The sequence below is a fragment of the Echeneis naucrates genome, chromosome 8 (assembly GCF_900963305.1).
Source record: "Echeneis naucrates chromosome 8, fEcheNa1.1, whole genome shotgun sequence".
In the NCBI taxonomy this organism is placed as follows: Eukaryota; Metazoa; Chordata; class Actinopteri; order Carangiformes; family Echeneidae; genus Echeneis; species Echeneis naucrates.
This window is the reverse complement of record NC_042518.1, coordinates 12,650,333-12,656,537: the sequence shown is the minus strand read 5'-3', so window position 1 is coordinate 12,656,537 and position 6,205 is coordinate 12,650,333.

Here is a 6,205-nt window from a genome sequence, read left to right as displayed (position 1 = left end):
GCTGATGATGGAATATGTGCAATAGGCTGCAACAAAAGTTTTGCTTTTGGTGAAGTTCATTTGTTTTGTGGCGGAGAGTGAAATGAGAAAATCAATACCACCCTCCTAGCTGTGCCTCTGGCAATGGAAGGAACAAGCTCGACTGCCTCAAGTCTTTAAGAAGTAAAATCAATTTGTCCATCTCTCCAATGAATGTTGTATATGTGTAACTTTCGCAAAGACTGAATTCTCACCTGGTAGGTGTAACTTCCATCAGTCTGTGGATTGCATGGAAACCGGACAAAAATTGTCCCTCTGTTTTCAGTGTTTTTTGGTAAACTAAGCTAACCAGTCGCTGGTTACATCATTTTATTGTAAGGACAGATAGTTTATGAGAATTCAAACTTTAAATTCTCCTTGGTCTCCACCAATACAAAAAATTGTCTTTTGTGATGTGTCGTTTGTCACATCAGACATACAGTTAAAACAAGATTACGTGTCCACAGCAATACTGAGGCCCTGTGAAGATGTCTTCAGGTGTGGTGGTGTTTTGAGCTGAATGGTAACATTCCTACAATGACAATTAATGCTTTGGTTTTTTTTTACCCACATTCAGGTGCCGACAGTATTTAGCTTATTTTTTTAAGCGATGACGGTAATGAGGAAGATGTTGATGTTTATAGGTGAAAGGATCATCTGCTGGGGATCTACAGTGTCTCTGTCATGACTATCCATCCATCCATCTTCTACCGCTTTTCCATTTCCGGGTCGCGGGGGGTGCTGGAGCCAATCCCAGCCAACGTTCCAGGCGAGGGAGGGGTGCACCCTGGACCAGGGCCAACACAGAAAGACAAACAGAGATGAACAGCCACTCACACTCTCACTCAGACCTACGGACAATTTAAAGTCAACAGTTAACCCAAACATGACGTCTTTGGATGGTGGGAGGAAGTCGTGACTGTCAAGCTAATATTTATGGGATATTTCAGTTTGAACGGATGTGGCAGATTGACCATTATAGCCGCATTACTGTCATTTTCTGATTTTCTGTTTCTGAATTAAGTGTTTAATGTGTTTTCCTCAACAAAATTGTAGGTTATAGTGAACCCATTATGTCAAACTGCTGTGGCCTTAGAGGGATTCGTGTGTGTGCATGTGTATGAACAATGACATCACCTGTCAAATCTCTGACTCTCTCTCTCTCTCACACACACGCACAGTGTTCAACTGAGCACATAGCCCATAGAGTCACACACATTCTGTCCATTCAGCAAGTGGTTGACACGCACACATGCACACACACACACACACCCATCCACACATACGCAGACATACACAAAGACACTAATACACTTCGGTCAGATTTTGGCCACAGTGTCACTCAGCACAAAAGTTAAGCCTTGACTGCACAAGCAGTCATCACACTGGAAACAATGCCACACACACACACACACAACAGCCTTAACATAACTCAAACTTTTTCTATTATGATTAGCCGAAGGGGTTTTGTGTGCTTGCCAGTGAGTGTGTTTTGGGAGTGTATGTCCGCCAACTGAAGAGGAAATAGGAAGTAAGTCGTTTATGGAAAAAGATGGGTGTGATCAGGACGTGCTGCTCTTAATGAGCTGCGTGCGTAGTAAAGTATAGAAAGCCCTGTTTGGGATCTTGTTCATGAAGTGTTCACCCTTCCCCTTCTGTTAATAAATTAGGACAAAACAAACTTTCACAAAATTTTTGGGTGGAAATTGTAATAGAACAAAAGCGGATTAGTCAAACACTTCATTTCAAAGATCCTGTCAAACAAACCTGCCCTTGCCTTCTGCTTTCAGTTACAAAGAAGCTTATTTTTTTGTCACGTTACATGTCACAATATCACAACATGCAAAAAGAAAAAAAAGAAGATACCCCTTTGCTCCTGTTGTCATGTTTAAACACAAAGGATGAAGAACAATGCAAGAGGCGGACTCATGAGTGCATACAAAGTTCAGTAGCATGAATGTGTCCTTGCACATAATTGGCTGGAACTTTAAAATAGAATGACAAAAACAATAGCATCATTAGTTTCAGCAAGGACCTAAAAGCAACATTTGTTTATGCTTAAGTGCTTATGATTCTTGCCTTTCAGGTAAAAAAGAGTTGCGTGATGTCATTGCAAGAGCTGGATGAAACCGTAGTTAGTGGATGGGATGGCAAAATGCCTTTATTCAACATGGGTGATCACTGTTTGCCTCTGGTTTCTGTGAAACAGTCAGTGTTGACTTCTTCTAACCATGACAACAATTGTTTAGTGTTGTAACCATGACACCGAAGGTCTCCTTATTGAAATCAACGGGGGTCATGGCAGCCTGATGGTCAGGAAGAATGACAGACTCTGAGAAGGCCATCTTTTTAAACTTTCATATCTCTGTGGTTTCAGTTCCTCCTCCGCTGTCGTCCCATTCCTTGCTCCATCCCACTCCTACAGTTCCTCCTCCTTCCTCACACTGTCGTGAAATTCTCAGCTGTTACAGTCCTGTCGGGTCATCGCCTTGGTGACCGTTCTAACTTTTTTTCCCACACCTTTTTAGCCTTGAGTCAGATGAGTTTACGGAGCGAATCAGTGTCATTTTAATTCAACAAATGGCAAAAAGTTAACCATGCCTTTGTTTCAACTACCTTCTCCCCTCCAGCATTTGTTCTTCCCACACCTAACGAAAATGCAAAGCTATGTGCACCAATACATATTAAACAAGGCATATGCAAAGTAGTTGCTCACTATCCAGAGTGTGCGTGCAAGCATTTTTGTTCACGCTTGTGTTTTTGTGTGTGTATCTGGGGATACTGCCTAAATTATAACACGTGCAAATCTACATCAAGCACCCAACTAGACCTGCTTAATTGGGGTTTGCTTTTCGTGCATTTGTCAGAGACTGATGAAGATGCTCATCGCACACGAGGTGATACATCTCTAGGGGTGCTCCAAAAATTCGTCATACTTAGAGTGTCCCGACAGTTTGATCGTAGAGCAGATGAAGTTGCATATCACTTATTCTAAAAGAACAAAGATCAGGTAATTCTCAGAGTCTCTGGTGTTGTTTTTATAAAGATTAAGCAAGTGAGTTGTATAATGTTCTCAGTTTTTTCAGTTTCACACACACACATAAACACCCTTTTCTGTGCTGTGATATACTGCACGGCACAACTATAAACGGACTTATCACCTGCCCAGCATGGTTAAACCAGACACCGTAGCTACACTGAGTTCAACAATGACAAAGTGAGCTGCAGCCCCTAAATGAGATTCATAAACAAAAGTATCAGACACTAACAGGAGCTCCACCCAGGGATGAGACGCAACAGATCCTTTTACTACTTTGCAAGATTGCTAGGTGCTTACTCTTTCTGCCCTGCATCCATGTGCTTGCTCTATAAGTGAGCATAAGAGCGGGTATAATGTCATTGCTGCTGGTTTGAAAAAATATATTGCTTACTAGAATATGATCTCTCAACATAAGTGCGGCTAAAAAACCAAATTGTGCTTTCCTTCAAAATCCAACATAAAGGAGATGTGGTCCTTTTCAAGAGCAAACCCCCCACAAAATGTAAAATTATTCAGGCCAAAATGATCATGTACTGTCAATAGTAATTGAACAATGGGAATAGACACATACGCATGCGCAGCTCATGTGTGGAAGGAATTTCAGATGCTTCTTGCAGTTATTCTGGTCAGACGACAGCCAAAGGAATCCCAGCCATCAACTCTATTTTCAGGCCTCCATCTCACCAGGCCACAGCTTGAACTAGTGACCGTGTAAAGCCACTCACTCCAGATACTGTGGAAAAGCCTGGCAACTGAAACTAATCAAAGAGCTCAATTCAGGACTGACTCTCCAAAGCCTCACAGATCGTGCTGCCGTCAGTATGGAGAGAGGTGAGGTTAGAGAGGAAGAGATGAGTGACTGAGACGTTCTTCGATCAGAACAGTCATTGATCTTTGAGGCCTGTGTGCTGTTTGCGTGTGCAAATATGACAATGTGGTATGTTTCTGTCTGGACGTAGCACCTTCATGTGACCTTCACACTTCCAGCAGTCTCCCTTACAATGTCGAATGTGGGAAAGCCACACATCCGCACGCACAAAATGAAGAGGTCACGGGTCAAAAGATGTCATAAATTGGCTGATGGGAGACCAGGTGGTGCTGCCTGCTCCCTCTCAGCTGCCCTGGCTTGCTGCCTGTACAGAATAATCCCTGACTAACTATTGTTATCTCTCTGTCTATATGTGAGTCTGAACAAAGCAGTTGGGAGGCATTTGCGATGATACCGAAAATAGATTATTTATGTAGAGGAAGGAAGATCAGCTGGACTCACAGTTTCTGCTCTCTTGATGTTAGACAGTGTTTTCCTCTGGATTTGTTGTCTACACACACACACACACACACACACTGCATTTCCTACCATACAAATAAAATATACAACATCTGCCGTCTAGGGAATAGAAATATGGATAATCATAGAAATAAAGTGGAGCAACTGAAATATTCCACTCCCAACTCAATGGAAAGTACAGTGTGTTCATTTTGGAGCTTTGGAGATGCTGGCAAATAGATTTATGTATAGTCTGATGAGCCATGTGGGCTGTTGTTTCAAGTATGAATGCTAAACTAAGCTAACTGGCTACTGGGCAAAGCTTTTTTATTTCCCCTAATTCCCCCACTTCTAAATACTTACACAATATTGATTAAATAATACTATTTTCAATAAACATGTGATCATAAACTGCTGGAATTTTGTGTTGCTCTTAAGATTTCAAATTTGACATATTATATAATTACATGGGCCAGAGAATTCCTGTAATTTTTGTTTTTTTTAGTTTGTTTTGTTAAATCATTCTGAAAATGTTGATAATATGATGATAGAAACAACTCCTAATGAGCCCCATCCCCTGCCCCGACCACACACACACACACACTAATACAGTGTTGGCAAAGTCTAATGAAGGTTTAATTAAACTGTGCATCTACTGTTTGCCTGGGTCTGTATATGTACTTTTGTGTGCGTACTTGTGTTTGTGTGCTCAACGGGTGGGAGAAAAAGTGCTTATAGTCTATAATGATTGTGTAAATTACAAAACTTTAAAGGCGGTTGTTCCTATCAGTGTAATACTTTTGTCAGCGTTCACTTCCTTGTTGACTTGTTTGCTTTGGTTGGCTCTGCCCTTTCTGTTTGTGTGGAAAAGAAACAAACCCTGATAATGTCGTACTCATGACCCAAATCCCGCAGTCTCGTCCGAACTTCTTTGCTTTCTTTTTCCTTTCCCTTTCATCGACTCTGTGTCCAACATTGCCTCCTGTGGCCAGGTGTTTAAGCAAATAGATGAAAATGTGGGGATGCAAATATAATGGAAAGTAGCATGTGTGTGACCTTTATCTTTGGCGTGGTTACACACGCCCACACACACACAAACACACAAACACAGAATATGTATATGTATGTAATTGGTGAGAAATACATAGCAGTGAATGTTTTCTGTAGCTCATTCTGTGAGGTTTCAAACAGATGAGGTTTCATTTCAGCTTTCTACTTGTTTTTTTAAATAGTATTCACCATGATGCACAGTATCCATGGCATGTGTTCCTCTTTCAGTGACACATTAACTTTCTACAAGCTCTTTTCGGCACCAAAGCCGCTTTCTTAATGCAGTTCCATTTGTCTGTTTCTGTCTTGTGTGAATGAAGTCTCACACAGAGCCATTATTTCATTCATATGCGGCTGTCTCATGTAGTTGATAGCAGAAAAAATGTCACCATTACAATATCTCTGTATTTATTGGTCAGTATGTCTGTCAAAATAATTCAGGATGAGTCAGGGTGAGAGAAAAATGTACATATTTCTTTTCACGAAACATGGAAGAGGGTGTTGAAGGAGTTTTCAATAAAGCTGTTGTTCATAGTGAGAATGGAAAACATTAAGAAAATCTTTCAGAAATGTAAACACTGCTTTCACATTATCAGGGCGAACACTGCCGGAGCCCAAACCACACCCTCCTTCACTCGGCAGAGGAGAGGAAGGGAGGGAGGGTAGAGGTGTAGAAAACGTTTTGTCCGCCAGGATTGTTCCAGAAGCACATCTTTCCAACTTAACTATCTGTTATTTTCTGTATAATTCTCTGTACAATCTTTTGTATATTTTTTGCTCTCCAGCAATTTCGCTTCTATTCTCCCCTATTTTCTATCTCATGTCTTTTT